This window comes from Sturnira hondurensis, unplaced genomic scaffold (assembly GCF_014824575.4).
Source record: "Sturnira hondurensis isolate 20B ecotype Veracruz unplaced genomic scaffold, ASM1482457v3 Scaffold0014430, whole genome shotgun sequence".
Taxonomy (NCBI): Eukaryota; Metazoa; Chordata; class Mammalia; order Chiroptera; family Phyllostomidae; genus Sturnira; species Sturnira hondurensis.
In genome coordinates this window covers 550497-575170 of record NW_028087061.1, presented here as the reverse complement: position 1 = coordinate 575170, position 24674 = coordinate 550497, and the positions used below count along the sequence as shown (strand labels likewise).

Genomic DNA, 24674 nt, shown 5'->3' with positions numbered 1-24674 from the left:
CCGAGTAGTGTTCCACTGTGCATATGCACCACGTCTTTATCCAGTCCTCTGTTGAAGGACCTTGGGCTGTGTCCATGTTTTGGCCACTGTGAATAATGCTGCAGTGAACATAGGGTATATCTTTGTGACTAAATGATTTCACATTTTTTGTAATACCCAGAAGAGGGGTTGCTGGGTCATATTGTAAGTCTAAATTTTTTGAGCAACCTCCATACTGTTTTCCATAGTGGCTATTCCAGTTCACATCCCTACCAGTAGTGAATGAGAGTTTCTTCTCCTCCACAACTTCTCCAACACAGTATTCCTTGTCATTGTTGAAAATAGCCATTCTTATAATGTGAAGTGCTATCTCATTGTAGTTTTGATTTGCATGTCCTTAATAACTACTGAAGTTGAGCATCTTTTCATGTAGATGTTGGCCATTTACATGTCTTTTGGGAGAAGTCTTTTATATGTCTTCCCAGGTCCTCTCCCCATTTTTTAATTGGATTGTTTGGTTTTTTGGTGTTGACTTATATGAGTTTTTTATATATTTTAGATATTAAGCCCTTGTTGGAGATACTGTTTGCAAAACTTTCTTCTATTCAGTTGGTTGGCTTTTTGTTTGTTGCTGGGAGAAAATACTTTATGACCATGTAAATGTTCCATTCTTCACCAAAAAAATGTCTCCAAGGTTTAGCATTCATTGATGATTGTTGCCTGCACTGGTCTTTACTGTGATGGTTGCACAATGATGATTTTCTAACTCTGGCCCTTCTTCTAATATTTACCATTTGACACTGATGTTCTTCAGTAAGTGAGAACCCTCTTCCACTCCATTTATTTACCTTTTATTAGTATGGACTCATGGGCTCTTATATTTTTTAATGGTTTCTAAATCATTGCTAAGCCTAATTATTTTGGTGCTGAAATTGTCCCATATTGGCTGGCCAGTGTAAGTTCTTTTAAGCTTTCGTGTTTCCATACCATGTTTCAGAGACATGTGTTTCTGTGATATGGTATGCCCCTTACCTTTACTGAGTTCTGCAATTAGCCATTTTGCAAGGATTCCCAAAATGATTTTAATATGCATGCAAAGTAGAAAGTTGCTGGGCCTGAGAGGAAGGTAGGCATGTGCCTAAAATAACTGTTGTGTTACGGCAGCCTACCATAAAAGTTTTAACTGAGGCATGAAGCATATGTTATAGGAATATGGGGAGGGAGAGATAAATTTTAATTGAAAGACTCTGGACAGGCTTCCACAATTAGGGCTTTAAAGGAAGAGTGAGACTTAGATGTGGGGAAGAAGGGAATGCTTGGACAAAGCTCATATCCTGAAGGTGACCTCTTTGCAGCTGGGTGGAGCCTTGGGGTTGAATGAGGAGAGACTACTAAAACAGGAAAGAAAGATTCCAGGATGTAGGGTTCGGATGTTGGTTTGCAGTGAGAAGTTGTCAGTGGTTGTGAACCAACTGATCTAATTTGACTCTTTTTTTGAGTAAGCACACAGGAGAACTGAGGTGGCTGCTGGATCTTTTTAAAGAATGATCTGGGAAGTGTGTGAATTGATTTCACTGAGTGAAAAAGAATGTGCAGGTGTCACAGCTGTTGCTGCCACTATAGGGTACTGCCCAGTGAACGAACAGTGATGTACTGAGGCTCAGTGTGGGGCAACGTGATTATGCAGCATGTTGGTGACATGAAATTTCCAGGCTGGCCCATTTCACCAGATCAGAAATCACCACAAATAAGCCCATGCGTATATGCCTTCATTTTCGCTCTTGTCCAAGTGTGATGTAAACCTGTCAAGAACACTGGGCATTTTATCCTATGAGTCTAAAAAGAACACAAGGCAGCAGATAGATAGATAGATAGATAGATAAGAAGGGAAAGAAAAGAGAAGACAAGGCAATATGTTCTTATGAAAGACCGCATTCTGTGTAGAGAGTTCTGGCCTGGATCCGTCATAATATCCTGCTCTCCAGGGAGACACCTGAGATCCTTTATTGTGACCAGATTGATTTGGCTGTGGTTAGGTGTTACTATTACTGCCATGGAATGGAGAGTCTATGTTCTGCCATATGTACATAGAGAGTGGTTGCCAAGGCCTCAGCCCTTTAGGAGCTTCTATTATTATTATTATTATTATTATTATTATTATTATTTTATGCTAAAGGCAAAAGCTTCTCCAGTAATTCTAAGACAGCAGGTAGGTGTATGTTACCTATGGCTCAAGAGAAGAAGCTGTCCTGCTCACCCTCCCAAAAACACACACACACAAAAATTTGATGGGAATTATTATGTTTGTGAAAGCTAAGTGAGGGTTATTAGAAATCTTCAGGCAAATTCTGAGAAATTGTCTCTTTTTCCTACTCCTTTTCTTTCACTCACTATGTTTTTCCTAAAGAATATGTCATCTGCGTTCCCCATGTAATCTTTAACGTATAAGAAGTGTCATCTAAAACAAAACAGATAGTCCCTCTGCTGCTCCTCCATAAATTACAAGTTGAAGTGTTAAAGCAAAACAAATCAACCTTTTACTGAACATGAACTTCATGTATTTAGCCCATTAGTTCAGCACTGTCCCAGAGATCCAGCCTACCATCTGTCCTTGGACAAGGCTGTAGAGAGATTTCAGAAGCATGAATAGCCCCCTTCCTCAGCACAGGCATCAGAGACCAAGCTTTTAAAAGACAGAATGTGCAGAGCCTGAAGCCTGTGTCACATCCCTGCTCATACCCTACCGACTGACAGGTGAGCCAGGAGACCCTTGTCCCATGAAGTAAAGTATTTTCCATCTGGATAGCAAATTGGCAACATTCTTAGGGTCCATTCTTAGCAGCCATCACAGCACAACAATAATTTTCTCAAGGCTATTTGGGTAAGTTACCCTGTTTAGAATTCTTCTTTGTAGGGAGAAAAATGAATTGTTACAAAAGGAAATTAATTACTGATATTTTATTGTTTTAGGTCTAAAAGTAAATAGTTTCAGTTCATTCTTTGCCCAACAAGGTGTGTGTGTGGGGTTTTTTTTACAGATTTTTTGAGATATAATTTATATATCATAAAACTCACCTAATTTATACTTCATTGAGTTTTAGTAAATTTAAGTTGTACAGCCATCACCAAGTTCAGATTTTAGAATCTATCTTCCCCCAAAACTTCCCTTCTGTCCCTTTTTTAATGAATCTCTACACTCTTCTACCCCAGGCCTAGGTAACCACTGATCTGCTTTGTTAATATAATTTTGCCTTTTCTTGAATTTTAATATCGATGGATTCATACTGTATATAGTTTTGTGTGTCTATATTGCATATCATTAGCATGTTTTTGAGATGTATCCATATTGTTACATACCATTAGTTAATTTCTCTTTAATGTTTAGAAGTATCCCATTGTATAGATAGTATCACATTTGTTTATCCATTTACCTGTGGACATACCTTTGGGTTGTTGCCAGTTTGGGGATGTTATGAATAGAACTCCTGTAAGTATTAATGCACGAGTCTTTGTGTGGACACATGTTTTAGTTGCTCTTGGGCAGATACACAGAGGTGGACTTGCCAGGTTGAGTGGTCAGATATAGTCAGCAGTTTAAGAAAGCCCTGTCAGCAGTGATTAGGGTTCTGATTTCTCTGTGATTTGGAACATCTAATATTGTCATTCTTTTTAACTTCAGCTATTCAAGTGGGTATGTGATACTCTGTCACTATGCTATATTAATTTGCATTTTCCTCATGACCAACGATGTTAAGCATCTTTTTCATTTGCTCTTTGGCCACACATATATCTTCTTTTGTGATGAATCTGTTCATACTTCAAATAGTTCACCCATTTATAACATTTTCAGAGTTGCCATCTTAACAATATTCTAACCCATGAATACATGTCTCTCCGTTTATTTAAGTCTCATATAATTTTTCAACATTGTTTTCTGTTTTTTAGCATATCTTTTGTTAAATCCTTAAGTATTTTAATTATTGATGATGCTGTAAATAGAATTTTTAAATTTGTTTTCAGAATATCCTTTGCTGTGACTTACTAAGTCAGTTTTTATATGCAATCTTTTTTATTCTATAACCTTGCTAAATTCATTTTCTAGTTCTAGATTCCTTAGGATTTTTTCCTTTTTAATTGTTTGCCTGTTTTTGTTTATTTTTCCTTTCATTTATTGTATTGGCTAGGACCTCCAACTACTGTTTTAATAGAAGTGTTGAGAATATATACCTCCTTGCCTTTTCCTTGACCTTAGGTAGAAAACATTCAGTTTTTTACCAGAGTATGATTTAGCTGTAGATTCACATAGTTGCTCCCCATCTCTGCCCCTCACCCTGACAAATTTTAATAGTTGTAGCTGTTGAATATGTTCTGTGAAAACATAGGAAATGTTCAAATGCATCCCCCAAAACAGATGCTGTTGACTATGGTGAGCTATCACATTGCCTAAAAGGTCCACAGAACTGTGTTGTAAAGAGTTTGTCACCCCATGAGTTCGTTACTATTTACAGTCGAAGCACACTCCCTTTGTCCATACTCGTATATGATGTGTGTGTCTGTAGTGGGGAAAGCTGGTGGCCTGAGAACACTCCTTTTTCTCCAACCCCTATCACAACACACACCCCAGGTGCTTTTCTGGGTTATTCTTACATGAGGTAATGAAAGCAAACCACACTGAGAGATGCTTAAAGATACTTTGTTTAAATTAAATGGGGTTTTTTTGCCATAAGACAAAATTGTAAAAATGTGCAGGTAAATACCACCAAGATTAGAAAGAGCCTTAGCAACCGTTTTGTCAAACCTCATTTTTTTCTTTCATAAATGAGACCAGAGAGGTTGTTACTAGCCTCAGATCAAACGTGTGTACTAAATACTGGTATTTCATGCAGCCTCTGAACTAGAAATTCCATGACTGCTGTAAAGTTTCTGACCCGTATGACTCCCATCCCTCCTGTCAGTGTGTGTTTCAGCCTGCTAACCGCAGTTTCTCATCATGCATTCCTGCCCGTCCCTCCCTGAACATCTGCTCTGTCATCTCCCCCGAAACCAGCTTATCTTTCTGAAGGACTCAGAAGATTTCTTAGTCTTCCCACCACATTAATACACCTGATTTGTTTAACCTCCTTTTACTTAGTCTGGCCTCCAAGGCATTGCTCAGGACTCTTGTGTGGACCCTTCTCAGCAAAATGTCACCAAATTAGACCAGTTGTAAAAACAGTATTCATCAAAAAATAGGATTTTAAATTATTTTTTTCTAATTGATAACAAGTTGTTCAAAAAGCTTTGCTGAGTAATTTGTGTTCACAACACAGTATGCAAGTATCTACTAGTAGACACACTCAGTCTTTTTACTAGATTCTTCCCATGAGTCCCTCTTGAGCAGTGCCTCTTAAAAAGTGTGGACCTGAGACCAGCACTTCAGAGGCCCTGGATAGGATATGATGCTTCTTTAGAAAGTAAAATTGCACTTACTCAGGTAATTCTAATACACCCCAAAGTTACACTTAATAGCTCATTTTTCACAAGAAATGCAAAGGTAATTTAAGACCAACTAGAATTACTAGAAATTCCAAGTACCAGGTGATCCATATCATGGAGGTTTTATATCAGATGTAGCTGACTCTATTTTCTTTCACTTTGAGATTTCTATCTTCTGAATTTTTAACACATGCCTTCTTCCGCTGGTCTGCTGTCCCCTGCTAGACTCTAAAATCACCTAAAATTACAGGGGCTAGGACCAGTTGTCATTCTGCAGCTTCATCTGCCTTGAATTTTTATTGGTAGATGGAGAAAAATCAGACAAAACATATAGGGTGGGGCAAAAGTAGGCAGACAGTTATAAGTACGCAAAACACAGTTTATTCTTATATTATTACGTATTAATTATTGTATTATTTTCCATACAAACAACTGTAAACCTCCTTTTGCCACCCTGTATATACATTTAGATAAGGTAACATTGCTTGGTCTAATTAAAATTATTTGAAAAGCTATGGTTTCATTAAATACTTGACTTTGGGGTAGCATAAATAAAATGTGTGATTTATCTGCCTCATGAGTAAGATGGACTCTTTGGAGGTCACAGACCTACTGTGTGAATGAAACCACACTAATCTCTTATTCATGCCCAACAAACCTGTCACTCTCTGATGTAAAATCTAAGCACTCAGATAACTTGGAAGTTGTCTATCTGGTGCCAGGCCAGCCCTCTGAGCTGACGCAGCAGAAACCACATCAGTTGTGTCCTGGAACACATAATCCAGCCACCGTGTGCACTCCAGCCTTCGGGAAGTGTGACATGTCTTACTGCCGGGCAGTATAGATGGACTAGGTGCGGCTTCAACTAAAATGAGTCTCTTTGTATAACATGTCCTCCTTCCTCCTCACTCTGCCCTCCAGAGTGACCTATCACAAATCACCTTGCCCTCCTGTGAGCCTGTTCTTCCAATATTTGAACGCAGTGGCTTTGGTTTTCCAGCACCTTGTTGCTGAAGTGGCGAGATAGTTCACAGGGATAAAGAACCAGTGTAGGGGCATCAAGGACAAGATTGGATGCAGGAATGCCAGACTGGGCTCAGTGTTTGTCTCCACAGTTTTTCTCATCAGAGTCCCTCACAAAATCTGGGTGTCTTTTTTAACAAAGCTTTTCACTTGCCAGTGTTCTTCTGAGAGTGCTCAAAAGTAGTCTCTTTGGTGTGGTTTATGATTGGCCTCTGTTGCTACACTTCTCAGACCATATTAAGAATTGTCTGTCTACATGTCTGTCTCCCTGGAATGGGAGGGACATATTGTGTCCTTTTTGGTGGCTCCAAGCTCCTACTGCAGTTCATGGTGTTAACCTCTGGGTGAAGGAAAAAGTACAGCTTTATTGAGCACTTGCTATACAATGAGTTATCAGTTGACCTCCATGAAAGCATCACTGGACAAATGATACTTCATTTTTACCGAGGTGAAAACTCAAGCTTTGAAGGTAAGTAACTAAGGGAATTCCTGGCATTCGAGTCCAGGTCTGTTGAGCTCCCAGAATCCTACCACTTCACATGTCTCCCAACTGGCCCATGCGGTGCCCTGCAGCATGAGTTGTCTGTGTTCTCAGCCATGCAGATCTTAGCCCAGTCTGTAATCACCCCTCATTTCAGAGATGCTTTCTTTTGAACACTGAATGGTAAAAATGTGTATGACCTACTGTGTGAGAACTATTCGGACCATGTTAATGCCGTCTCAGTGCGCTGTGTTCAGTTGTGTTCCATGTGCCATTTGTCAGTCCATCTACACAGATGCTCCTGGAGCACAAGGCCCGCAGTGCTTACCACTTTTCTGTCTCCCACTGTAATGGGTAATATGAGCCACACTTAATTCTTATTGATGTGTATGTTCCATTTTCTCCTGAGTGCTAATTCATGTCCTCATTTTCCTTGAAAACTTATCTCCTCCTGTATACCTTACACAGTTGACCTCTCCTTGGTGCCCCCGATTTATTACACATAGTGGATTGTATCGATTTTATTTGCAGTTGATTTCTTGCTTTTCTTTTTATGTCCTTCAGCTGGTTTCTTCCATGTGCATCTCCAGCTGTCTTTAAAAGCAGGAAATCAAAGACATTTTTTTCCCTTCTCTACCCGTCCTCCACACTAGAGCTCTGTAAATAGGGCACAGATGACCGGTAGATACTTGTGACTCCTTGAGCCTGATAGCTTCCTTCCCTTGCTAGACTGACATCCCAGCCCTGGAGCCTGAATCCTTTATTTATTAGAGGAGATTTCTATAGCATCTCCCCTCTGAAGAGATCAATATCAATGAAGTTTGTTTCTGCTTCTGGAAAGTGCTTTTACCTAAGCAGACCATGGTTCTGATAAGATCACATGATAGCCCTTATTTCTCAGCTGTTGGGCCCTGGAGAGCCAGACTCCCAAGAAAAGCCTCACCACTTCAAGTTTTGCTGTCTTGTTCCTGGCAGTGAGCCTGAGTATGACTGTGACAAATAGCAACCCCAGCTCTCCAGTGTTGGTGACATTGTGCTTGCTACAGGAAGAGAACTTGCATTCCGTCTTTTGGAAGGCAGATACAGAGAAGCCTGTCTCGGAGCTCAGTACACCTGCCCACTATCCATACCCCAGCATACACTGTTTGTGGGTTGTTGATTCACATAAGTACCTGGTGTCATTAGTCTGTTGAGACTGAAAGTCATGCTTCTAGGGAGCTGGGTCTCTGGGACAGACCCACAAAGGGCATGATACCTAAACATTCAAGTGCTGGATAGGCAGGGAATTGGTTCTGACAGATGGTCTCTGCTAGCTACTGGGAAGAAGAGCTGTCCTACTGCAGATTTGGGTAGTTAGGAGTGACTGAAATATTGGGACAAAGTTTAGAGCCCAAAAGCTGAAAAGGGTGTATGAGTCAGTCCTATAATTCATTGGAGAAGTACCTAAAATAATTGGATCAGCTGGCTTCTCTAGGGAATTGCTCCCCTTTTCACATCTTGTTTGTACAGGCATTATTCCCATCCCTATTCAGGGTTAGGCAGAACTCAGTAGGAAATAAAGACGTCTCCTCTGGGCTCTGCGGACGGATGAGAGGTGCACACATAGAAGCTGCGTGATGTGGATGCTTATCAGCATCACCAGACTTGGTCTGCCCTCCATCCTGCTGTCCAGAAAACACCCTCCACTCTCAGATCAGGAGTTACGGCAGTCATAGTTGCTGAGGCACATTGAGAAGCAAAGAAGAGGGGGGGTGTGGAGAAAAAGAAGAAGTAAATAAAGTAGAGAAGGACTAGAAATGTAAAGAGACGTGAAGAGGGCTGAAATGGGAGTGTGGTGGGTATGGAAAGGCCAGCATTTACTCAAGGGTGGAGTGAGTGATCTGAGGAGCGTGCCACTGCTTATTCCCATCTGAGAATTGAAAGCTGTTCTCTTTCCCTGTTGTTGCCTGTGGGTTTGGAAGGAAGAGATGGTAAGAAGTGCCTGTTTTTCCTTTGGATACCTCCTAATACATGGTCACGGGGCCGCACCAGCTCTTGTGTGTGCTAAAATGTGCAGTGCCTGGGTGGACATCTGGAAGACAGATGACACTGGTTGTCTCTGTGTTCAAAAGAGTACTCAGGTGCTGCAGGGGAGCTGGGGGAAGTGTACCATACAGGTATTGGATGCTGTCATCCAAAATTTTCTATTAAGTATCAATCAAGATACTGCTTTTGATATAGGAGATGAGTTGTTGTTAGGCCATAGCATGGGAGGTAGCAGGCACTGGCTATTGAAGACATTTCCCAGGGATCAAGAGACATAGTCTAGCAGTGGTTCGCTGTTTCTAGAGGTGCTGAGCAGGCCTTTTCCACTTTGGATTATAAGGATTATAAGGATGCCTGTCATGCACCCTCAGGCTACTGCTCTCCATATACACACACACACACTCTTCTTCTTGAACATTGTCAGCCCAGTAGCCCCTGGAAGACAGAAGCTGTGAGTCAGCACATGGCAGTTTGTGTGTCCTTGTGATTAAAACACAGGATGACATCTGCTCTCAAGAGCTATGCACTGCAGTGTTACAGATTCAGGAAGGGACAAATGTTCCAGATTTACAAATGAGAGGGCCAGGTTTGTATTAATGCTCTTTTTTAAGTAACCAATTACTTAATTTTTTCCTTTAAATTACAATTGATATACAGTATTTTATTAGTTTCAGATGTATTACCTCATGATTTGATGTTTATATAACTTACAGAGTGATCACCCCAGTAAATTTAGTACCCATCTGACACTATACATAGTTATTACAATATTATTGACTATATTTCTTATGCTCTACCTTACATCCCCATGACTATTCTGTAACCACCAATTTTGTACTTAATCCCTTTACCCTTTTCACCCATACCCTATCCCATGTGGCATCTGTCAAAATATTCTCTGTGCCTGGCTGGTGTAGCTCAGTGGATTGAGCACGGGCCTGCGAACCACACGATCGCAGTTCGATTCCCAGTCAGGGCACATGCCTGGGTTGCGGGCCAGTTCCCAGCAGGGGACTCACAAGAAGCAACCATACATTGATATTTCTCTCCTTCTCTCCTTCCCTTCCCCTCTAAAGATAAATAAAATCTTAAAAAAAAAAAAGAATAGGTTTTAAAAAATGTTCTCTGTATCCGTGAGCCTGTTTCTGTTCTCTTTATTTTGTATTTTAGATTCCACATATACATGAAATCATCTGGCATTTGTCTTTCTGTCTTATTTCACTCAGCACGGTACCTTCTAGGTCTATCCGTGTTGTTGTAGTTGGCAAGATTTCACTCTTTTGTATGGCTGAAGCATATTCTAATGTGTATGCAGCACTTCTTCATCCACTCATCTGTTGATGGACCTTAGCTTGCTTCCATATATTGGCTATTGTAAATAATGCTGCAATAAACATACGGATGTATATGTCTTTTTAATTTAGTGTTTTGGATTTCTTTGAATAAATACCCATAAGCAGAGTTGCTGGGTCCTTCTATGTCTCTTATAGTCTTTGTTTTAAAGTCTATTTTATCTGGTATGAGTATTGCTACCCTAATTTTTTTGTGTTTGTTTCCATTTTCATGAAATATGTTTTCCCATTTCTTTACTTTGAGAGTGTATGAGTCTTTTGATCTTCAGCGAGTCTTTTGCAGATGGCATATGTAAAGGTCTCGTTATCCATTCAGTCACTGTATGTCTTTTGAGTGGAGCATTTAATTTGTTTGTATTTAAAGTAATTGTAGGTAGGTATGTATTTATTACCATTTTATTATTCATATTTTTAATCTTTTTTAAAGGAGACTCTTTAACATTTCTTGTAATACTGATTTGGTGATGATGAACTTCTTTAGCTTTTTCTTGTCTGCGAAGCTCTTTATCTGTCCTTTCAGTTCTAAATGTTAGCCTTGCTGAGTAAAGTAATCTTGGTTGTAGGCCCTTTCTTTTCATCGCTTTGAATATTTCCTGCCTGCAAAGTTTCCGTTGAGAAATCAGCCGACAGTCTTATGGGAGCTTTCTCGAATGTAACTAACTGCCTTTCTCTTGTTATTTTTAAGATTTTCTCTTAGTCTTTAACTGTTGGCATTTTAATTTTGATGTCTTAGTGTTGGCTTTAAAATTTTTTTAAAATTTATTGATTTGAGAGAGGAAAGGAGAAAAAAACATCAATTCGCTGTCCCGCTTACTGGTTGATTCTTTTTTAAAATTTATTTATTTTAATTGTTGTTCAAGTACAGTTTTCTGTCTTTTATTCCCAGCCCAGCCCACCCCCCCCAGTGTACCCTACCTTCCTCCCATTTCCACTCCCCTTAGTTTTTGTCCATGTGACCTTTATACTTGTTCCTGTAAACCCTTCCCCTTTTCCCCTGAAATTTCCTCCCCTCTCCTCTCTGGTCACTGTCAGCCTGTTCTCTATTTCAGTGTCTTTTGTTATATTTTGCTTGCTTGTTTGTTTTGTTGTTTAGGTTCCCATTAAAGGTGAGATCATATGGTATTTGTCTTTTACAGCCTGGCTTACTTCACTCATCATAATGCTCTCCAGTTCCATCCATGCTGTTGCAAAGGGTAGGAGCTCCTTCTTCTTTTTGCTGAATAGAATTCCATTGTGTAAATGTACCATAGTTTTTTGGTCCATTCATTTACTGATGGGCACTTAGGTTGCTTCCAACTCTTGGCTATTGTAAATTGTGCTGCTGTGAACATTGGGGTGCATAGGTTGTTTTGGATTAGTGTTTCAGGGTTCTTAGGATATAGTCCCAGCAGTGGAATTGCTGGGTCAAAAGGCAGATCCATTTTTAGTTTTCTGAGAAAATTCCATATGGTTTTCTATAGTGGTAGTACCAGTCTGCAATCCCACCCACAGTGAACTAAGGTCCCCTTTTCCCCACAACCTCTCCAGCACTTGTTGTTTGTTGCTTTGTTTATGATGACCATTCTGGCTGGTATAAAGTGGTATCTCATTGTGGTTGTAATTTGCATCTCTCTGATAGCTAGCGATATCGAGCATCTTTTCATGTGTCTCTGGATCCTCTGTATGACCTCCTCGGAGAAGTGAATGTTCAAGTCCTTTGCCCATTTTTTAATTGGGTTGCTTGTCTTCTTAGAGTGGAGACGTGTAAGTTCTTTGTGTATTTTGGAGATTAAACCCTTGTCTGAGGGTATCATTGGCAAATATGTTTTGGTTGGTTCTTGTAAGTAACTTGACACAGGGATCAAACTCACAACCTTGGCAGCTCTAACCAGCTGAGCTGTCCAGCAAGAGCTAGAGTGGGCCTCTTTGGGTTCATCTTGTTTGAGACACTCTGTGCTTCCTGGACTTATATGTCCATTTCCTACACCAGGTTAGGGAAGTTTTCTGTCATTATTTTTTGAAATAGGTTTTCTGTTTTTTGCTCTCTCTCTTCTTCCGGCAGCCCCATGATGATTATGTGGGTATGCCTGAAGTTGTCCCAGAGGCTCCTTACATTATCCTAATTTTTTTGGATTCTTTTCTCTTTTTGCCGTTCTGATTGGGTATTTTCTGTCTCCTTATTTTCCAAACTGCTGATTTGATTCTCTGTTTCATCTACTCTATTACCGATTCCTTGTAATGTATTCTTCGTTTCAGTTAGTGTATCCTTTGTTTCTGACTGGTTCTTTTTTATAGTTTCTATGTCCTTTTTCATGCTGTTGAAGATCTTACTAAGTTCCTCGAACATCTTTGTAACCATTGTTTTGAACTCTGTATCTGGTAGTTTGCTTGCTTTCATTTCATTTAGTTCCTTTTCTGGAGACTTCTCCTGTTCTTTCGTTTGGAACCTGTTTTTTTGTCTCCTCATTTTGGCTACTTCCCTATGTATTAGGTAGAACTGCTACATCTCCCAGTCTTGGTAGAATGGCCTTATTTAGTAGGTATTCTGTAGGGCCCAATGACACAGCCTTCCCAACTCACCTGAGTGGGCACTCCAGGCGCATCCCCCCATGTGGGCTCTGTGCTGTTGTGATTGAGCTTTGATTGCTATTGGTATTGCTGGGAGGGATTGACCACCCCCTCCCCCGCCACCCCCAGTTTGAGCAGCTGTAAGGACCAGCCATGACTACATTGGATGAGCTGCTGTGCAGAAGCTGACCACACAGAGCACAGCTCACTTCATTGGGGCTTTAGTGCCCACCGAGTCCGCCCCTAGGTTGTGTTGCTTGTGGAGGTGGTTGGGTTGTAAGCCAGCATGGTCAAGCTGTTCACCACATTTTCTGGCTCTGGGGCCTCCCAGAATGTGTAGGCCGGGGTCAGCCACCTCCTGGAGCCTCCCTGGAGCCACCTGGCATGAGTTACTGAGCCGTCTGCAGTGTGTTAATACTCTGGCATCAATTAAATTGCTCTTCCCTTGAACTAAATTGTTGTCCCAGGATTAATTTTCCACAGAATCTGGGGTAATTGACCAAAATACAAGGGTAGAGTAGGAAGTGAGTGTCAGTGGGAACCTGTGTGATTCTGTTCAGTTGTTCATTATCTGTACTCACCAAATTTGTGATTATGAGTTACAGCAAAGTTTTAATTCCAGGAGGGCGAGTGTGTAATGCTATCTTGGACATCTTGGGGTGCCTTTCAGAGTGACCTCAGCAAATACTGGCTGATACTAACAATGGCAGTACAAAAGAATAGGTGGGAGAGTAAGGAAATAAGATATTCCTTAGCCAGACAAGCCGTTTGGGATCATGCCCACTGCACCCCTGCTCACCTAGGTGATTGGACGTAGGTAGTGTGGTGGCAGGCCTCTCCAGGGCTGGGGTGAGCAGCCCCGTTACCAGCATTAAATATTCTTTTATTGCTACAAGTAATTTTTGTCTTTTTAATGAGGAAAATGTTGACTCAGATTACTTATTTCTTCAGTCTACTTACTCCTTTTTATTGAGTTCCAGAGAAATGGCAGAAAACAGAACCGACAGAGTCACTGACCACATGGTGCACTTATTCCTTGGAGGAGAGATGCAGTAAACAGGGAACAGATCAGGGATATGCTGATGGGAGTAAGCGCCATGATACAACAGAATGACAGCGGATGAGGAGGGTGACAGAGAGCTGCCAGAGGGGAAGCCAGCTGAGGAAGGATGTGAAAGCTGAGCCAAGACATAAAAGCTAGAGAGCCAGCCATGTAGAGAGTGAGGAGGAAAGTGTGCTAGGCAGAGAAAGCAGCATCGCTGGGGGGCCAAGAAGGCAGTGCTGGAGCCAGAGCCCCGCACACGAGGAGAGTAGAGAGGGAGGCCGGAGTGCGTGGGGTAGCTTGCAGGCCTTTGCAAGGAGTTAGAATTTTATTTTAAAGTAGTGGGAAGGCATTGAAGGGTTTTAAGCAAAGCCAGTGACATGATCTGATTTCCTTTTTTACAATATCCCTCTGGGATGTACACATAACTACTTGTGTATGGATAGGCTCTCAAGAGTACATAAGAACTGGTAACGGTGGTTGCTTTGCCTCAGAGGAGGGTAACTGAGACAGTGAGGCTGGAGACTTAACTTTTTGCTGAATATTTTATACAAATTGAGTTTCTGTTATATTGATGTTTTACCTATTCACAGAAAAATAAATTAACAGATATTAAAAAGTAAAGCTAAGAATAATTACCCTGGAAAAGAAAAAATAAAAAAATAATTGCTCCAACTGCAGTGAGGGAGAAGGCCTGGAGTGCAGCAAAGGTAATCCTGGCCCTGCTGGCTTTCTTCCTGTTTCATCAGCATGCTGCACTCATTCTTGCCAGAGGACTGGTGCATGAGATGCAGAGAAGCAGGGTGGATTCAGGAACAGCCAACAAGATGACTAAAAAAGATGCTGTGAGGGGTAAGGGAGAGGAAACAAGAATGAGTCCTGGGTTTGGGCCTGAGCAGCTCTGTGGATATGGTATCATTAACTGAGGCAGGGAAGACTGGAAGATGAGCTAATATAGGGGTCAAAAGGGTTGAGAGTTCTGTTTTGAGCATGCTGAGATTCCTGTTAGTTGGAGGTGCTTGACAAGTAGGGAGCTGCATATAGGAGTTTGGAGTTTAGGGGAGGAATTTGTGGATGGAAACAAGTTCAAGAGATATCAGCATTTAGATAATACTGAAGACATGGGTCAGATGAGATTACTTAAAGGGGGGGACATAAAAGGAGAAATGCAGGAAGACTGCATTCTGCAGTGGTTTTTGGAAGAGAAGCCAGTAAAGGATTCCAAGGAACAACAACCATTGAGATGGGAGGAAAAATTAGTGTGATTATCGCTGAAGACGAGAGAAAGAAGTACTTCAGTAAAGAGGGAGAAATAGACAAACGCTGCTGAGAGGCCAAGATGAGGATATTGGATTTGGCCACTTGAGTTCTTGACTGTCTTTTATTTGTCTCCTGTGAGGTTCAGAAAATAGTCTATTTGTAACTGACTCTCATTCACTCACTCAAGCAATATATTTTGAGTGAGCCACACGCTGTTTTAGGCATAGGGGATATGTGATAAATTACAGAAGTATTGTTCTTGTTTTCATAAGATCTAGTTAGAGAAACAGGGTAAGTTAAAAAATCATACAAATGATTTTATAATTGTGACTAGTGACTGAAGGAAAAGTCCAAGATGCCATGAAGGCTTAGAATGCGGTCCTAGCCCACTCTGAGCATCTAGGAAGGTCATCTTGAGGAAGAGCCATTGAAATAGTCCTGAAGAAGCAAGCATTTAATCAGGAGGTCAGTGTGTCTAGAGCATCGAGTTACAAGGAGGTGACTGGCATAGATGGGTGTCACACTCATTTCACCGGGGGCCACGTCAGTCTCACGGTTCCCTTCAAAGGGCTGAATGTAATTTTAGGACTGTTTAAATGTAACTAGTTCATAACAGTTAAATGAGAGCTCGGTGCTGCACTGGGTAGAAACAAGGTGCCAGGCAGATAAAATAAGGTGGAGGCCGGATTCACCCGACGGGCCCTGTGTATAAGGGAAATGAAAGAGGCAGTGGGAACACAAGAGTGTACTGAGATGGTGACATTTATTCTATTCTATTAAGTCTTGGGAACTTTTAAAGGGTTTAAATACAAAAGTCTGCTTGTCACAAAGAGGAGTGTATGGAATCACTTTGACTGCTATAAGGATGGATTTGATGTTGGTGACCACCTAGAGGAAGCTGTTGGAGTGGCCTGGGCAAAAGAGATCCTGGTGGTGTTGACCTGATGGTGGCAGTAAAGATGTAAAGAAAAGAAAGGATGTGCACTTTGGAAATTGCTTCCACAGGACTTGGTAATTAGATGTGAAGAATGAGGAAGATGTCAGTTGATGACTCCAGGTTTGTGTCATGAGCCACTGGCTGCATGGTGGCCTCATTCTCTTAGAGTGGAGGACACTGAAGGAGAAGCAGGTTTGCGGGGAAGTAGTAGCAAGTGTTCCATTTTTGACGTCTTCAGTCAGCTATCCCAGATACCAAATAGATCACTGGATACAGAGGCATGGAGCTCCAGAGAGTTCTGGGGCAGAGAGAGGAGCTTCAGAGTTGTCAGCATATACAGTTAGAATATTAAACTTTGGGAGAGCATGTGGTAAGATAAAGAGAGAATCCAGCACTGAATAGTTCTGATATTTTAAGGACAGTAGATGAGGAGCTACCAGAGAAAGAGAGAAGGAAAGCAAGTATGTCACAGGGCCCATGGGAGTAGTCAGCTGTTCCAGATGCTGTCCGTGGGAAGGGCCCGTTGGATTTAGCATGCTCAGGCTCCATTCATGCTGGTATTTTTATACCTAGACCGTAACCATTGGAAGTTTTCATGTCTGAGCCCCCTCCCCACCCACTCCCCAAGCGAAATGGATCTGGGCCATGAGGTCAGCTCCTGTGGCCTGTCCAGATAGAAATTCTCTAGAATCCTGGAGTGTGCTCTCTGTTCAGTGGTGGGTTCACTATAGATAGTCCGTAATCTGACTTCAAATTTGAACTCATGTCTGCAGTTAAAACAATCTGCCACTGAATAAGACTCTTTTCCTCCAGGAGAGGTGTGTTTAAATAAACTAACTTTAAACATGGAGAATCAAGAAGCCAGCATCTCAGACTCCCCCCCCCCCCCACACACACACTGCATGCACGTGCACACACAACAGTGAGCAGCAGATGTGGGACTTGTAACCTTAGAACGCAGATTTTATGAAAATAGAGAAGCGTGCTTATACTGGTAAGGTCCTCAGAATGACCTTTCTGAGGTATTGGGAAAACAAGAAGCACGTGGACTTTTCATTCTTGAAGGAAACACATAAGAAGAGGGTGCGTGATGCAGGCACTGTCTGGGCAAAAGCATCGGGTGTTTGCAGTGTCCACAGCCCATTGCTTTCTCTCTCGCTCCTCCTTTCATTGCAGCTCCCAGCTCATTGGTCTCAGGGAAATAAACACAGGGCTCTTTGACAGGTCAGTACGTGACCAAACTTGGGAATGCATGTGCTCTGCCTCTGTTTAGGAAAGAAGCTTGTAGAATTCTCAGTCATACCTGTGGAGAAGCCCCACAGGAGCAAAAAGAAGCTGCTCTCTGCTGTCCTTGGAAAGTTTCTGTGTCCCTTTCATGGTGTTCCTACCACTGAGTGCTTTGCAGCCTGCCTTGTGTAGTCTTCATGTATTTAAAGCAGGTTTCTCTAAAATTTGCATATCTTCAACAGAAATCTTTGTGGAACTTGTCACTTACCGTGCATTTATAGTCTGTACAGATAGGTTTGTGGGGAGGAACAGAGGGAACTTGCGCATCACGCGTTTAAAGGAAGATTTCCCTGTTCAGTCTCCTTTGTCCATAGGGGATTCTCAAAGGAGAAGGGAACCAGAGTCTAGACTGAGCAGTAAAAGATGGCAGAGCAGAAGCCATGGGGTAAGCAAAGCAGGTGTTGGGGCTCTCAGCCTAAAGCCAGGTTTGTAAGGTGACAAGATAACAACATCTGGAAGAGCCACCCTGGGAACAGCCAGCCTTCTGTGTGCAGGGACTTGACGTACACTGGCTGCTGTAAGGCCCATAACACCCCTGTGTTGCAGGAAACAGCCGAGGCTCTGAAAGGTTGCACAGCTTACCTGCAACCACACAGTTTAAGGTAATGCAGTTAGAACATGAATCTGTACTTGGGTTCTGAAGCATGAGTTCCATACTGGATTATTCAGAAACAGAACTTGAGGTTACTTGTTAAGTAAGGACTTGCCATAGGTCTCTTCCAATGCACATCTGTCATTTTTGTGCTCCCTACAGCCTCAGCACGTGGACTGAAAGCCTAGCCTAGAAAAATGTAGAAGGTATGCCTTTCTTTCCCAGGTGTTGCTCTGGAGAGAGATGCATGGCGTTTACAGTCTGATGCCCCTAATGGCATTGTCACTTGGACACTCTGTGACCTGGATGAACTGTCTCTTGCTAGTTTAGCCCTTGGGGATGGCCACAGTCTGCCAGCAAGCCAGGGACCCAGGCCATGCCCTCGGGCTGTTGAGTAATTTGAGTGTGGCCCTTTGTCTTTTCTCCACTTCATCTTTGGAGTTGGTTTTCTGGAAGACATTTCTGTTTGAGAAGATAATCTTTTAAAGGACAAGGAAATGCTGAAAAAGAAGGCCAAACAAATCAGCAGCCTGCTGAGAGGAGGAGGAGGAGGTCACCCAGAAAAACAGAAGTTTTCTGCTAGCAACTCACTATTTTCCTGAGGCATGGCAAGGAGGCCAGGAGTGCAGGCACCTCCTAGGGCTCTTCAGATCCTAAAAACTGCCCCAGGTACCGAGAGACTAATGCTGCCTGCTTCCAGCCACTGAAATGAAATAATGTTTCAAAGACCAAGTCATTATTCCGTTGAACTGCCTTGAGCCCTTTTCTCTTAGTTTTTAAATGTATGTGCATTTCTAGATAAAACAGCCTAGCATAATGTGAGCCCGCCACCAGCTCCTTCTTGTGCACTGCGGACTTGAAGGGCTTGTTAAGAGGAGGGTTCTCATAAGTCAGGGTGATGATGGCACAGGATCCTTCAAGGTGTGGGCTCACCACCAGGCCCAGCCCACCCCAGCCCTCATTCCCCATCCCCTGTGACAAAAACAAGTTTATCCTCCTGGAGACAAGAATGAAGGGTAGGAAGACTTGTTCTCTGAATGTCAGGGGAAGTGAGGCTGCTGGAGTTGAACAGTGGAAGAGGACATTTCTGGGACAGGGTGCACATTCCCCACAGAGGCGGGGAAAGGGGACGTTAGGGTTTCTGCCAGAATGGGGCTGTCTGGAGAGCTACCTTAGAGGATACAAGAGTGGTGGATACATTACACTTGTAAGTGACCGGCGGACACACTGCGGCAGGAACTTCGTTAAGCTGGACCTGGGACACAGTTTCATCTCCCTGCACTGCTGACTCCTCTTGCAGAGCCGTTTGCCTAGTGCACACAGCTCCTTAGTGTCTTTGCCTCCTATCACACTGCCTTTTGTTCTGTTGATAGCTTTTAGCTTGTATCTCACTGGTATTTTAGTTGATTGTGGGGGGTCACAGACAGGTGATTGCTGCTGTTTTAGAATTGATTGTTTCAGTATGATCTGGTGGTTTTTATTAAATTGTTAAGTAGAATGGGCTCTTCTTCCCTTCAAGAAACAGACACATTAATGTCCAGCTCAGAGATTCACTGTAGTTTTGGTTCTAGCGCCTTTGACAGCTGACCTCTGTTTGTCCCCAGGTTTCCTCCCCCGGCCCAGCCAAGCACTGTGTCAGCCAACTCAGTGAGCTGGGATGCAGTTCTGTTTCTGGAGTGTGATGCTTTTTCCTCCATCAGGCAAATCCAGGGATAGAGGAGAATGTAAAGTAGTCCATTCCCACAACAGCTGTGACTGCGGCTGCCTGTACCATGACCCTGATGAAGTAAATGCATTAAGATCCTTTAACCTGTTTCTGTGCTACAAACTCCACCTTGAGTGTTGGTCCAGTGGATGTCATACAATCCAGGGATTGCTGCTGGTAGGAGTATAAATGGCTAATGCTTTCCAACAAGCTTTCCTGTGGCCATCTGCTATTAAACAAGTGGACTTACAAATGAGCTATGAGGTCACTTAGCTGTCCTGAGCTTTAAGAAACTCTTACCTTGCTCGAAAAATGTGATTCTTTTTTTCTAACGAGCTTGTCTGATCATTTCAGACACATAGGTCAGGCATATTTGTCATTTATTTTTTAAGCAGGCACTTTACATAGCCTGTCGATAAGTTGAGATTTGAGGCATCCTTACCTAGGTCTCTGGAAGCTTCTGGAGGTCTGGGTTAGGCCCCGTTGGCTGGCGCCCATGCGCAGCTGTAGGAGCAGCTTCTGATTTTCCTCCTAACTGGACACTCTCGCCGGGGCCACAGTGCCAGACTGCAGCTGGCACCCCAGGACCAGTGTGGCCCACCAGCGCAGGCTGCACAGAGCCTCAGTCCCCAAGGCCTGCCAGTATTTTTAGGTTCTGCTTGAACCTTTGACAGTTGGAAATTCAAATGAGCAAGAAAGTGTGTAAAACATTTCTTGCAATTGAGGCAGAAACACTCGAGCAGCTGGAGCTGATGCCGTACTGCTCCCGCCTTTACTGAAATGGCCGCTTCGGGAGGAATCTGCAGGGAGGCGATTGTTTAATTAATTAAAGTCCAAAAATATCCAGAGCTGCCCAGTTTTGCCAATTTTAAATGGTGCTTTTTACTCCAAGATAAAGGTAAAAAACAACATTTCAGTCTGGCAGGATTGAATAAAAATGACAAGGGCTCAGACTTTGAATGTGAATTTTGGCATCACTTTCTTTGTCTCCCATAGGAAATTCCATAGAAGAAGACAGTTCCAGCCTCTGCTTAATCTCTAGGGTTTGGGAGGAAGTGCTGGATTTGGGGCCCAGGCCTCAGCCAAAGGAAGGGGCTGCACTGCCCGCAGGGTATGCGGTTCTCCCCCGCTTGGCCTGGAGCTTGTCCTCCACCCACCTTCCTTACCCCCCAAACAGTAGCCATCCTCTGTGGCCTTTGGGTGGGTGGGCAGTGAGGGAAGGGAACTGGCAAATGAGGCCAGTTAGCTGGTTTCCCTGCCCTGGGGGCCCTGCGTGCCTAAACTGAGAAGGAGAGCAGAGGCCCTTTTTCCTCAGGCCCAGTGAGGCCTGAGTATTCCTCTTGGGTAGCCATTGCTGTTGGTTTTTGTAAACAAGTCAAACAGGAAATATCGTTGCAACTTCCATAGCACTTAGAGCAAGGTGTTAGGGTTATGTTATCTCTGTCTAGTGACCTCGTTTGTACAGATTGTTCTTGATCTTTTTTTGTTTATTCTTAAAATATCCCAGCCAGCAGAGGTGAGGTTTAGCTGTGAATGAGTTCATCTGAATGAACGGCATAACTCAGCTTTTCTCCTTGAAAAGCTGAAGGGTCAGGTCAGAGGTTGGGTTCCCACAAAATGAGCATTTTTAGAAACCTGCCTGCTGTCAGACCTTAGTAAATCTTGGGAGAATGAGCATCAGTTTCATTTTCTGCTGGGACTGTGTTCTCAGGGCCATTGCAGTGGGCATCTTCAGATTTATGTGGCTCACTGAGTCACAGCGCCAGGTCTGTGCCAGGAAGGCCAAGTCCAGATGTGCTTGTTTACACCCAGGAGCTCCCTTCACTGAAACTCCTGCTCTTCCCAAGGGTGCCCCCGGCCCCTGCGCTCAGGGTGAGTGATGAAATGTTGCCTTCTGTGTTTCTCATTCCATGGGATCCTTTCAGGACAGAGGATTAGATAGGTCTCAGATTGGTTTTTATTTTGTTATGTTTTTTGCCTTATGCCATCCATGATCTTGTGTCTCTGATGGTGACAGAGTCAGAGAAGCTCCTGCCCTCTCCCTATCTCTCCGTCCACAGCCATTGTCTTGGGCCCGTGCCCTGGGATGAGCCCCCCCAGTGGTTCACCCCGTGGTGAACTGTCGCAGCACAGTGGTCTAGGCATTTTCTCCCTCCCTCCTCGTGCTGCCTACTTAGTTGGAGAAGGTTTTTTTCATACTGACAGTGTAGCTGCTGGAGACCTTCCAGCCCAGCTCTACGGGGTCACTTGCTGTGGTCAGGCCCACTGCCCCTGTTCCCATGCCCAGGATGGCCCGGCAGACGCCAGGTAGTAGCAGGTTGAGAGGGGCCTGCAGTGGAGTGGAGGGGCCCTGGACCAGCACTAGAGCTGCTGCCTCACCCTCCCTGTCCAAGCCCAGCAAGGGCTCGTCCCAAAGTGCTTTTCAGTGCCAGCAAGCAGAGAAATGCCCGCAGAGGTTCTTGAGTGGTTTGTGCAGATTTACCAAAAGCTCTGGGGGCCTTAAAGGAGCTCTGCAGCGTCCTTCTGGACCTGGCCAGTTTCCGTGTTTCACAGAAACTAGTGATCCGGGGCCCCTGTGACAAGGCAAGGAAAGGCCTGAGGTTAAGCCACATTTAACAGGCAGATCATATCTTCAGAAACTTTTGCCTTGGGTGTTTTCCTCTCTTTTGGAAGTCAGCATCCTTTTACTGATATTCTCCTACCCATATTTCTCCTTATCCCTCAAGATCACTGTATGGTACACGATTATAAGCAAGAGCATATTGAAAATGTTTTTAGAACTATGGGGAAGCTGAGTTGTATACCTACAGTTCCAGCTGCCGAACCAATCAACATATGTCTTACAAGCCCCTGGGAAAACAGGTGGGGGGGACTACGTGAAGCTGAACCATGAGGCCATAAGGGAAGTGTAGATATGTATGGATTGTGTGTATGTGGGTGAGTGAGTGAATTCAATTTTGATATATAACTTTAAAATCGGGGGGAAAGATGCTGTGTGATAAATTACCACAGCCTGGGTCACAGTTCAGGTGCTCAGCTCAGTGCCCTTCATGCTTTTGTCCCTTCCGGACACCGCCTTGTCTGACTCTCTGGAAAGATTCCGCCTGGTTCCTGGTGAACGGTGCGGGGGATGGGCTGGCCAAGGTGGGGGCTGTAAGTCCCCTGGTGCTTTAAAACTGTTGACCACTGAAGTTAGGGACAGTCACCTTCCCCCTAAGCTGGAATACATCTCCCCCCAGACCTAGCCTGGTCTCTAGAATCCCGTCAGAGAGTAATTGAAAGTCCATGACACTTGCACTGGTTTCTGGAAATAGATTTGTGGGTACCAAGAAGGGGGGTAAAGGTGCATCCCACCCTCCCCCATGTCCAGAACAGCCCACTCTGACTATTGACACTGGAATGCATTTAGCCAGTGCCATTCATCATCAGGAGAGAAGGGCCTCTGGGACCTCCCCACCCCTTATAGATGCTGCAGATACAGAAGTAAACTGCTCACACCTCCTGCACGTAACAGGTGCCCCCCCCCTCCCCCGCCCCAAAGGCAGGACCTAGCAGCTTCTCCTCCATCAGGTGGGCTTCGCTTCACAAGGGTGATTGTGCACTTAGGCGCACATGCTGAGACAGTCCACACGTTGCTGTGAAGTCCTTCAGGAGAAAGACAACTGGTTTTCAATAGCTTCCAGTCATGAACTTATCAGTAAATATAACGCATGAGCTCATTAATCTTAACTTTGCTTTTGGACCAAATGGGAGCTTAGCTTCTCAGGAGACAGAAATTTCATCTCTGTTCTTTTCCTTAAACCCAGTCCAAATTTAGAGTCAAGCATATTACTTGCCATGCTCTCCTTGGGAAGTGGTTAATAACGGCACCGGGTGGTCCAGGCGAGGCCTGCACACAGCAGGAGCTCAGGGGACAGTGGTGGCAGCTGAGGAATATTCTCTGGGTGAAGTTTATCTTAAAAGTTAAGGCTGTTGAAACTTTTTGTCCATCCTGACCTCTGAGTCTTTGCTTCACCTGCTGCTGTTCTTCTAAAATCACTGCCTCCACTCCTTGTCTTTGAAAAGAAAAGGAAGATGTAGAGATGGATGGATCATGATTTGCAAGGGGTAGCTGCCCTGGTCATTGGCATCTAAGCTTAAAAGAAAGACGTCTCTGAAAAAAGATGGTGTTTGCTTGGACAGTGAGGGGGGAGCACTGGGTGGCAGGGCTGCTGAGGGGAGCCTGCTCCAGGTGCAGAGAGAAGTGGTTTCGGAAAGGACTCAGATTCACTTACAGGTTGGTCCTGTGGACCTGGTGTAAGCTCATGGGGACTGCACGTTCCAGCAGCTGATGGGATGAGGAGCCATCTGGCAATGGCAGGCGTCTTCCCAGCCCAGATCCCCCCTCCCCCAAAGAGAGACTCGGGGGACATCAGGTGTCTGTCTGTCTGTCTGTCACACACACACGTACACCTGCATTCCTAGAAAATTGACCAGAAGAGGGGAAGGAATGGTCACATTCTGGTGTTGCTGTGTGTTCCCTTTGTCCCTGGAGCCTCTCTGCTGACTCCCTGAGGCCTCATTGTTTCCTGTCAGGGGGACTCACCCGCCCCCTCCCTCATGCTTTGTTCTACCAGCCTCCCCAGTGTTTCCCTTGGGTTTTCTCTGTGGCTGGAGAGGACCAGCTCTGCAGCCTCCACCGCTTCTGGGAGTGTAGGGGTTCAGCCTTCTACCTGCTTAGTGAGGTTAGAAGTATCAGCCTCCTTTGAGATGATGATTAGAGCTCAGCACTTCTGATTTTTCTCTATTTGTAATACCTTTCCCAGCACTTGACATAACCATTTTCCTTTGAGAACCCCCCACTCACTTTGCAGGTTAGGGTTTAATCACTCCCACACCTCTGCACCACCCACCCCCTGCCCCAGCCCAAGCTGTGCTGGAGGTAGTATGTAATTTAAGCCGTCATCACTTACGCTGCTCCCCCTCTTCT

The 24674-nt window shown here is 43.8% G+C and overlaps 1 protein-coding gene across 2 annotated transcripts in view; it reads left to right on the top strand.

Moving 5' to 3' along the window:
• ZFAND3 (zinc finger AN1-type containing 3) overlaps positions 1-24674 on the top strand; it is a 336794-nt gene that overhangs the window by 309382 nt on the left and 2738 nt on the right. The window lies entirely within an intron of this gene.